Genomic DNA, 9602 nt, shown 5'->3' with positions numbered 1-9602 from the left:
TGAAGGGACACAGGCAGGAAATTTGTAAGAGAAGGGAGTACATCAGAGCCTGCCTCTGAACTTCCTTGACCTGAGACATCATTGAATTCAGAGAATTAATTCAAACCCATCTCAAGCAAACATGATTTGGAATGGCCAGAAGATGCTGGGATGATATCCAAAAGACAATTAATAGAACAAAAGCTTTTCATGTATTTCATGACATGCACCCTGGCAAACAGCTCAGTAAAATTGATATTGATAAAGCCAGTGGGGCCTGGGTCACTGGTATTCAAGACTATACCTTTAAATATTGGAAAGGTTTACCAGGAATTGCAGAACAAACCATTTTTGTTACTAGGAAGTTTCTGTCTTACAGAAAATCATGTATTATCATCATTCAAAGATTCAGTGTCATATAAAGATAATTTCTTATGTATACCAAGAATACAGGAAATACAAAAAAATTAAAGGAGTAGTCCATCATGAAACAGATTAAATAATCTGACAAATAATATTATTGAAATGTATGCTTTAGATTATCTTCTGTGCTATATCAAGAAAAATATTATAATATAAACGTTTCAAACATAAAACATGTAATTAAATAAGTTTAGCTAGCATATACAAAAGAGAGACAACTGTAAAACAGAAATAGAGACAATTTCAATTAAGCAAGAGTAGCTATTCTCCCACACCTAGTACACAAACAGCTGAGACTAGCTTCTGTTTATTCCAGTTTATACCTGTATTTGATCCTTTACAGAACTAAAGCAGTAAAACTGACACCAAGTACGATCTTGCAGTGACAGAACATGCTGCCTGGAACTTACATATGGGAACACCTGACAATATCCAAGGGCAAGTCCTGCCTGACCAGCCTAGTGGCCTTCTATGATGGAGTGACCACATCAGTTGACAAGGGAAGAGCTATGGCTGTCATCTGTCTGGACTTCAGTAAGGCCTTTGACATGGTGCCCCACAACATCCTTCTCTCTAAATTGGAGAGATACGGATTTGATGGATGGACTGTTGGGTGGATGAGGAATTGGCTGGATGGTCGCATCCAGAGAGTAGTGGCCAACAGCTCAATGTCCAGTTGGAGATCAGTGACGAGTGGTGTCCCTCAGGGGTCCATACTGGGACTAATACTGTTTAATATCTCCATCAATGACATAGATGGTGGGATTGAGTGCACCCTCAGCAAATTTGCAGACAACACCAAGCTGAGCGGTGCAGCTGACATGCCTAAGGGAAGGGATGCCATCCAGAGGGACCTAGACAAGCTTGAGAAGTGTGCCCATGTGAACCTCATGAGGCTCAAAAAGGCCAAGTGCAAGGTCCTGCACAAGACAGCCTGGGGGATGAAGGGATTGAGAGCAGCCCTGTGGAAAAGGGCTTGGGGATACTGGTGGATGAAAAATTGGACATGAGCTGGCAAAATGTGCTCGCAGCCCAGAAGGCCAACCGTATCCTGGGCTGCATGAAAAGAAGCTTGGCTAGCAGGTCGAGGGAGGTGATTCTGCCCCTCTACTCCACTCTGGCGAGACCCCACCTGGAGTACTCTGTCCAGCTCTGAAGTCCTCAGTAGAAGAAAGACATGGACCTTTTGATTTTAAACTAAAGGAAAGTGGATTCAGACTAGATATAAGGAAGAGATTTTTTACGATGAGGGTGGTGAAACACTGGAACAGATTGCCCAGAGAGGTGGTAGATGTCCCATCCCTGGAAACATTCAAGGTCAGGTTGGATGGGGCTTTGAGCAACCTGATCTAGTTGAAGATGTCCCTGACTATTGCAGGGGGGTTGGACTAGATGACCTCTAACTGTTCCTTCCAACCCAAACCGTTCTATGATTCGATGATATCGGTTCTGATGCTGAAAATATTTTGACATGTGAATAGTTTTATTTCCATATTCGAGACTTTAGGTAAAAGATGTGCCACATGCTAGGTAATTATGCAAATCAAAACTTCCCCCCCTCACCCCCCCAGTTTAATTGTAGTAAGTTTGCTAGTAAGATACAGCAAGGAACAATGGGCTCCAAATCCTGTCTCAGTTTGTTACATCCCATGTCTGTGTGCTATTTTCTCTTTTCCTAACTTTCAGTATATTCTTCTCAGCAGCCACCCAGTGCATGATGCATTCAGTTCACAACTTCATGTGATATATCTGGTTATAGTGTCAGAAACAAGGTTACTCGCTGATTCAGCCTAATGGAATTACTGGTAGCAATTGGTAATGGAATTACTTGTAGCAATTTCTCTATAAATACCTAATGAGGGGAATCTTCAAAAAGAGATAGCGTTGCTGAGCAGATCGATTGTGTCCATTTGGATACTCAAAATAATAAATAGGAACAAAATGTGTTTTATTGAAGTATTCTATATGAAAATTTGCATTTTCTGTAACATGAAACTGAAAAATCACGTTCAATAATTTGAAGCTTTGAATTTCATTTGAAATCTGAATTCAGATTTGAATCCAAAATTAGTAAGTTATCTAATAAGCAATCAAAGCTGAAATATCTGTCTTTATTGGTGGCTATTGCACAAGAAAAGAAGGTATAGAAGCTAATAAGTCCACCCAACTAATATATAGCACTTGTAATCATTATTTCTCAAACTGCTTTGCAAATTGACCTTCTCTCATTTTGTAAAGGAAGAAACTGTGATGCAGAGAGAGAAGGTGATTTACCAAAGGTGTTACAGCAGGCCAGAGGTACGGTTGCAAGCAGAAGCCCAGACTTTGCCGCCCGGTCCTGCTGTCTGTCCACCAGCGCTGTGGTGCTCATCAGTGATCAATGGAAAACAAAAATCTTCTTCAGAGAGTATTAACCAGCTTCCACCATAACACAGTGTGCTGCTTGTTCATATATATGCATTACTTCCTCTTACTGGAAGAACAAGGAAAAAATCCCTTCAATTTTCAAGATGAGAAACTGGAACTTTATAGTAAAATTAATGCTGGCAGAAACATTTATCCCTCTGTGACCTTTTACTGTTTTGTTAAATGAGCAGCTTCTCTCCCTCCAGCCATAGTGATTCCCTCTTCGTTCCTATTCAAAGAATCAGTTCAGACTGATTCAAGTACTTTTAGAGGTGGCTGCCAAATGAATACATTGCATTTCACTGAGTTGCAAATGCTGGTTAGGTCACAAAATGCTCAGGCATAAAAGGCTTTATCCTAAACACTGGGCATTTTCCCTTCTCTCTTCTCCCCCTTCTTGCACGCAAGAGGGCTGAGAATCATTGATTCACATTTATTTGTGAAATAGAGAGTCTGGTCTCTTCATACATCATATGCAAATTTAACTATGTTATCTGAGCTGTCTGAATTTTTACAACCGATTTAATTGTACTATTTAAAATGATGCACACTTATACTGGTACAAATGTGTTTTATACTGCCCCTGGTTTTCTGCTAAGGAAAAATAAGCTATTCTGATACAGCTTCTCCTAAACGGGAGGTGTACAGCTTTAACTGTAGTAATATAGTTAGGTCAGCACAACTTTCTATTGTAAACAAGGCCTATATTGCATGGCTAAGGCTAGATTACTCAGTTTTTCAAAAGGCCTGCCTACAGAATATGCACAACCAGTGTAACTAGTTGTGTTTTAATAAATACTAATAATATGTGTCTAATTACGACAGTTCGTCTTGGCATTTCCTGTGTGCCTCTCACGGAATGACTAAGCGCTTCTCGTCTCACCACGGAGCCAATTACTGACTACAGGCTGTTATTAGGGGCAGTCCTATATAATTTTCACAATTATAATATATGTCATTTCATAGTTGTGGACTGCCGACAAGTGAGCACTGTCCATCTAGAAGAAAAATATTCCCTGCAATTGCTTTCAAGGGCTGAGAGAGGCAAATGTTTACTCACAGGCACAGCTTTTCTGACCATGAATAGTCCCCCTGATTCAAGGGGATTAAGCCTGGTAGTAAGTATTTGCAGAATCAATGCCTTAATCAGCATGCTTAAATGTTTAATTTTGCTTTCTCCAAATGTGTTTGCAAGATGCTAAAGTAGTCTTATGATTCTACACATGCAGGTTAGCTCCTCTTTTGGAATTGCATTTCAATTTGAAAGAAGCTCAGGCAAGCAAAACCCACTGTTACACTTACTCCAAGGTGTGTTTTATGATGGATGTAGTGGTCAGAATATCACACAGACAAATAATTCAGTAGAAATGTGCAAATAATCAGATAGAAATGTGCAAATAATCACATGACAAAGTTCTGAAATCTTGTTAAAAAGTGGGATCTAGAAACTGTGGGTTAGATTTTTATTGCTAGAATGAACAGATGCCATTCACTGACGTCAAAGGCTAAGGTAAAATGGAAACAAGTAGAAAATAGGGCTTTTATGGAAAGAAATTTGACATCAGTATCTCTTTTGCCTTCTTTTCCCTCTCCTCTTAACAGGCAGCCAGCTCCTACTCTGTTTTTGCCCTGTTGTCTTGGTGTCATCTTTTCCTGTCTACACCCTTTTCATACTTCTGTGCAGCACTAGATCCAAGAAATCAGTTTTGCCTGCTACTACCAAATCTGTGGGGGCTTTTGAGTGCTCCTCTCTGCCAAAAATCAATTACAGAACTTTGGCTCTTCTTGTTTCCCCCTAATGCTTAATCCTTTATAGATGACTAAGGAGTTTAGCCGTGAAGGTGCTCACTCTCTCTCTTGTAAGAGGAAATGCCCTTGAAGGTGTCTTGAGCCCTTTCCAAGGAGCTCTGGGAAGGTAAATACATGTCTGTGCTGTCTGCTGTGAGTTTTGTACCTACTTCTTATCTTCACTTGTCCACAAAGCCTGCCTCTCACTATGCACTTGCAAGTTCAGTCTGGCACCTGATAGCTGGCTCTGCAGACGAGAAATTCAGATGTAGACGATAGCTGTGTCCATACCTGAGCTCCTCCTCTTTGCAAGCATGGGTGATGCCCCTGCACTCCAAAAAGGTCTTGAGACCTCCACACTGAAGATGTACTTGGTGTACAGCACCTGAATTACGAACGCAGTTTTATGTTTTGGCAGTGTGATTAAAAATAGAGTCACTTCATAGAGAACCGGTTCTTTAGAAAATGTTGCAAAGAAGGTAAAGTTATCCTACGGCAGTTGTATGTGGTGTGAAATTAATTATGTCTTTGTTCTACAAACTGTAATAATTAAAATCTAATCCACAGTACAATCAATACATGTTGCCATTGCTTTCACTAATGTATGCACATAAATAAGTGTAGAGGGAGAAGCTGTAAGTATATGTGATGAGGTTAATGAAGCCTTTGATAATACTTCACTCGGTATTTTCATAGTTAAGGTACATTTAGGTACTGACAAACATTATTTAATGTTAATAAATTAAAATTAATTAATTAAAAATGGGAACTGCTTACTTGCAGCAGTTTGGTAGAAAAATATTTGAAGATTATAGGAAAAAAAAAAAGCACTTATGAGTCAACAATGTCATACTGCTGCACAAAAGTAACCATCTATGAGGATGTCTTAGGAGGAGTGTTGCATGTGAATAAAATCAAGCAATCCTTCCACACTACTTAGCTTTTTGAAGGTCTGAACTTAAAAGTTGCTCATGTTCTTTTTTGCAGATCAGAGAGCAAGAGTCCAAGGAAAAGCAATGACTGATTGATTCCCTTCCCTGACAGTTCAGGACCAGACCTGAACCAGTTCAGGACCAGGACCACTAACTGAGATGCTGCAGAGAAACTCACTGTGCATATTTTTGGATCTACATCATGTGCATAAGTGTTGCATGTTCATAAAATAAGCAGTGAGTAGGGTATTATTGACCTGCATGCCACTGAAAGCATTTACACTTGGTGAAAAATATAATCTCCTGGTTAGCAAAGCAGCATATGACTTGCATAAACTGGGCCTGAAAATTTAAGGGTCTACATAACAAGAGCAACTTAAAAAGAGATTATCTGGGACAATATTGAAATAATAAGGCACCTCTCTCCTGGCCAAGATTGTTGGAAGCGCAGCATACAATAGAAGATGACACTAGGAGCCAACAGACTGAGTTCAAGTCCTGCTGTTCTTGATGTGCTCAGCAGTTGTGGGGAGGTCGGTGTATCTCTCTGTTTCCCTTCACACTGTAGTTCTTGGTTTCTCCTTTATGTGTTTTGACCTTTTTGCTACCTTTGACTTCTATCTCTTTGGAGCCAGACCATCTTCCCCAGTGTTTCTGTAAAGTTTAGTACAATGTGTCTCTGCATCTTTGCACGAGTCTTTAGACACTACCACAATAGTAATTTAGCAGGGAGGAAATGAATTTCTTTCTTAGACAGAGAAATGATCCCAAAGATACGTTAACATCTGAGACTTGAATTTTAACAAATGACTCTTAGGTTCTGTGGCATCTACTTCAGCATGCCATTGGCTTCACAGTAAGTATGCTGCGGACTGAAGCTATACATATGCTACAGACAACTTTCCTTTGGCTACAGACTACAGAAAGCTAGACTGGCATTAACAGCTGCCTGAAGCACAGGTTACAGTAAAGTATATCATGTTCATATCATCATTACATACCTTGGATTCCACTGTAAGCCTGAAGTCTGGGAGTGAGGAGAGCTTTTCGGACCATAAATACATTAGCTTGGCATGATGAACTGTGCAGCTCTGTCCTTCAGCTAAGAGAAAAAAAATACTTTTATTCCACAGACATATTCTTGAGACTGCTGAAGAGCAAATGAAGATAGGATTTTCTCCCCTGTTACAGAAAACTTGGAGACATTTCTATCTGTCACAGATATTACTGATATTCTCAACGCATGTGTGTATCTGAGGCCAGGTTAAGTGTAAATATTCATTCACAAACTTAGATAATTCATGAGTGTGCTTACAGCTAAGTGTGCAATAAAATCCTTCATTATTATTCATTATGCAGTTTGTAGAGTGTTGGCAATTTTCTTTAAGGGAATAGGAGAGAGACTGTAGAAACAAGTAAGAGATAATTATCAGAAACCTAGGGAAAAGAGAATTGCAGCTTTTATGATGCTTGAAAACTGCGGAGAAGAAATGGACCAAAGGGACAGAGGATTAAGGATGAGGAAAAAAAGACATGCTGCTTTTACAAGGAGAGGACTTTGCAGCAAAAGAAATGTTTCACTTTCCTTAATACTGAATCCTTCATAAGGCCAAAATGAACATGAGGAAAAAATAAACCCAGAGGTAGAAATCCATCTGACTGAGAACAGACTCAAGACAATCTTTTTTGAAGATTTTAGAGATTTAAAAAAAAGGTTTTTAAAAAGAATACATATTTGAAACTAGTTGTATCCACAGCCACCAGGAGTAAATTCAGCATAAACAGAAATGCTTCAGTGCCTTCCCTAATAAGGGAAAAAGGGCATGACGCAATGTCTCTGATTGAAAACAAGTTCTCTTTTTTCTCTTGTTTGCTGTCAAAGTTTAACAAACTTATTTGCATTCACTTCTCCCAGATTTTCTGATAGTTTTGTCACTTGCAGCCAAACCTCTGTGCCATGAAACGCAGCGTTGTCAGCTCATCCAAAAAGCTCTGAGCTGCACCATTTACGGTATAAAAATTGAGACTAAATAAACAAATTCTGAATATAGGGCATTCGGGTGTTTGTTTGTACTTGGAAATCATCATCATTTTTGAGTCTTACTAGAGAAATTGCCCCGCAAAGCGATTTCCGACCCTTGATTCAGCATGCTGCTTCTGCATCGTTCCCAATCCCTGTTAATCCTGGGCATAAAAACCACCCGAGGCTACTGCGTGCTGCTGCAGAGCACTACGCTGTGGGTCAGAGGGACAGCCCTTTTCACCTTTCTTTATTGCCCTCTATCAAACAAATAACTCACAGGCATTAAAAACATTCCGAGTTAATAGAAGAGACCCTACTACCACGTGCAAAGTGTTTTGCACCAAATGGGAGGGGGCTGTGCGGGTTTCACCTGCGTATTAGCTCATCAGCGTGCAGTTCCAGCAAGGCTAAGGACATGAGGCCCCTCTAGCAGGGCTTGCAAAAGCTAATCCACAAAGTGTTCCTGCTAATTGCTTAATGTACTTGAAAGTGTGGAAATTAGAAAGTAGCTCAACTTTTTTATCTAATTGCTAAGTTCAGCTTTGTGTACTTCAACCGAAAGTAGCTGAGGGGACCATCCACCTGAGCAACGTAGTTGTTGGACTGTTACATGGACTGAACAGGCAAGTTAAAACCAGGTATTTATTTAGTGTATTTCTTTGATAGACTATATTTAGTGTATTTCTTTTCTTTAATTCTCATACTGTGTTTCTCTCATATATCTCTATATATAATTTGTGCATGTTTCAATGTTTTCGCATGAGCATCTTGAGGATATTTTTATACAAATGCAGGAGCATTCATATTCACAGATCTGAATGTTTGAAAATAGGAGATACTAATGGAATTTATTTCTGTAAATACAAGTCATTTACAGAAAGATCCTGTGTAAATGTTATCAGTTTGTGCTACTGGAACTATCACTATCAAATTAAGTATGTGCATTGCAGTAGCTCCTGAAGGCACTGGTCATAAATCAGGTTTGCGCTGCAAGAATATCAGTGGCTCTGGAAAAATGTGTTCTGCTGGGGGATGGGGGAGGACACCAGAGATAGCCGCTTGCTCTTTCTGGTTGATTAGACGTCCAGACCCCTACTAGTACAGCTGGCCTTGTCATATGCAACATGCCAAAGCCAAACATGGCTGAGCATGGAGAGCCGTTCTTAACTCATGAAGTATGGTCCTAGTCCTGCAAGGGATCTGCTAGCACAAGCTTTCTGATCTCTACAAGGGTATATGAGCAACGTCTAAGTCATCTGGTAGTAGACACGGAGCTGGATCTAGGTGCCCCCGTGCAATTTTTCTATCTGTTAACGAATCTCTAAAATTTGACCAGGAATTAAGGCGTTGGAAGTGGAAACCCTTTTATAAGCAAAAAAGAAGGCATCGACATAGTATGAAATAGAGCTTGGAAAGTGGATGTGCCACCTTGCTACCCAGAGCCCTGCCGAAGCGGCTGGTGGGGCTCAGGCTCAACAATCAGCCCAAACACAGATGAAACTACACAGCGAAGCCCCCCACACTTTCATAGTGAGTTATCACTGTGCTGCAGCGTTACAACTGCAGACAAAAATAGCCACACTACAGTGAGTATAAGGTGAGTGAAGCAACGCAGTTATTGATGTAATCTTGGAAGTGCCAGCAGTGCCCGAGGTTTTCCTTTTGGTTTCTCTGTGCAGAATCTGGGTCTGAGTGATCCAGTCATTTAATTCTGAAACTCCCCCGTGATATTCACGTACTTCCCCAAACTGCAGATTTGCAGAAATTGAAACAGGCGCCTCTGCTTCACTGATAATTCTGTGGGAAAACATCTAATAAAAAAAGTTTACTTCCTTTTTCTCCCCTCAGTTCTTTCTGTTTTTACCAGATTTTGCAAAAGCAAAATCCCAAACACTACATTCCCTTGAAAATACGTTTCCGCCCCGACTCAGACCTTACATTTCTACTCATGGTCACTGTTTCCTTTTTAAATATTCTATGAAGAATTAAATATCTTAAAAGTTGAAGCTGAGAAAGCCAGACTCCAAAACACTGACAGTTTTCACAGCTGT

General features: G+C 40.1%; 1 long non-coding RNA gene across 1 annotated transcript; it reads right to left on the bottom strand.

Moving 5' to 3' along the window:
• Positions 1 to 5715: 5715 nt before the first annotated feature.
• On the bottom strand, positions 5716 to 9255 carry LOC104320473 (uncharacterized). Its single transcript, XR_011325413.1, has 3 exons — positions 9137 to 9255; positions 6530 to 6630; positions 5716 to 6182 (listed from the first exon to the last, which is right to left on the bottom strand). It is a non-coding gene; the product is annotated as an uncharacterized lncRNA (long non-coding RNA).
• Between the last annotated feature and the right edge of the window lie 347 nt (positions 9256 to 9602).

The sequence above is a fragment of the Haliaeetus albicilla genome, chromosome 1, assembly GCF_947461875.1.
Source record: "Haliaeetus albicilla chromosome 1, bHalAlb1.1, whole genome shotgun sequence".
In the NCBI taxonomy this organism is placed as follows: Eukaryota; Metazoa; Chordata; class Aves; order Accipitriformes; family Accipitridae; genus Haliaeetus; species Haliaeetus albicilla.
This window is presented reverse-complemented; position numbering and strand designations above follow the sequence as displayed.